This window comes from Chrysochloris asiatica, unplaced genomic scaffold, assembly GCF_000296735.1.
Source record: "Chrysochloris asiatica unplaced genomic scaffold, ChrAsi1.0 scaffold00229, whole genome shotgun sequence".
Taxonomy (NCBI): Eukaryota; Metazoa; Chordata; class Mammalia; order Afrosoricida; family Chrysochloridae; genus Chrysochloris; species Chrysochloris asiatica.
Genome location: NW_006408747.1, coordinates 4813230 through 4814671, shown reverse-complemented (window position 1 = coordinate 4814671; position 1442 = coordinate 4813230).

Below are 1442 nucleotides of genomic sequence, written 5' to 3'. Positions count from 1 at the left end.
TTTTTTGAATTTCAATAGGGTAATCTTGATAAATTTTCTCAAAGGATACAGGATGGTAACAGAAACTTTAGTAAGAAGTTTTCAGAAAATTTAAAATTTCAATAGTGAGAAAAGTGCCTGGAAATTGTGTAAAGTATTTTTCTTTCCCATTATCATTCATTCTTTGATGGTATTGAGGGCTGACTAATGAAAATTCTTCAGGAAATCTTAACTTATCCACACTAGAGATGTGCTCTTGCCCTGTCTGATCCCCAAATTCAAATAACATTGAAAAGAAACATGTTTTGCATGTCTTGATGATGCCCAAACTGCCATTCTGATGTCTTTTAAACCAGACTACAGACTTTAGGGAAGGATTAGAGAAATGACAATAGCTTCTTCAGAAGTTGTTGTTTTTGTTAGGTGCCATTTAGTCGGTACAGACTTAATAACAACCCTATGCACAACAGAACAAAACATTGTCCTGTCCTGTGCCAACCCTACAATATTGCTGTATTTGAATCCATTGCTGCAGCCTGTGTACTAATCCATGTAATTGGGTGGTCTTTCTCTTTTACTGCAACCCTACACTTTACCAAACATGATGTACTTATCTGGGGGCTGGTCCCTCCTGATGATATGTCAAAAGTATGAGAGATGAAGTCTGTCCATCCTAACTTCTATGGAGCATTCTAGCTGTGCTTCTTCCAACATAGATTGGTTTGTTTTTTTAGCAGTTTATGGTACTTTTAATATTGTCTTCCAACACCATAACTCAAAGGACATTTGGAAGATACATAAATTAATAACAGTTCACATGTTTATAATACACCATATTTATGTTGTGGTTAAGTACTGTTGATTCAGATTCAACTCATAGTGACCTTGTGTATAGGCTTTCCCAGGTGTGGCTCATGAGTTTGAATCACCAACCTTGTGGTTCTATCTAACACTGCAGTCAAGTGCTTATCCCATAGTACCACAACAAGACTCCTAGTATTTCATAGAAATTTTTATTAAATATTTTATGTTTAGTAAAGATTTCTATGATTAGTAGCATTACTTTTTTGCTTCTTTCTTATTATAGGTTATATGTTATTTTAAGTGAAATATATTTGAAGCATATATGTGTGGAATTTGGAATGTCATTAATTAGCAATTACTCTTTTCCTTTTGCTAATGTTTAGAAAAGTGTTCATTGTAATACCAGTGTTTTTAATTCACCTTCAAAGAAACATCCTTTCATATGTTAGAAGATGTGTTTGGAAAATTTTATATTAACATTTAATCATCTATGTTTGCTTATGGTAATTTTTAATGATTTTGTTTTTAAATTGGTAAAAGTTTAGAACTACTTGTATTGAAAACTACATTAAGATGTTATTATTTATCTGCCTTTTTTCTCAGTGTGATTTCTCCCTTTGTATTAGCCACATATATTATTATGATGGATAGTAACGGTA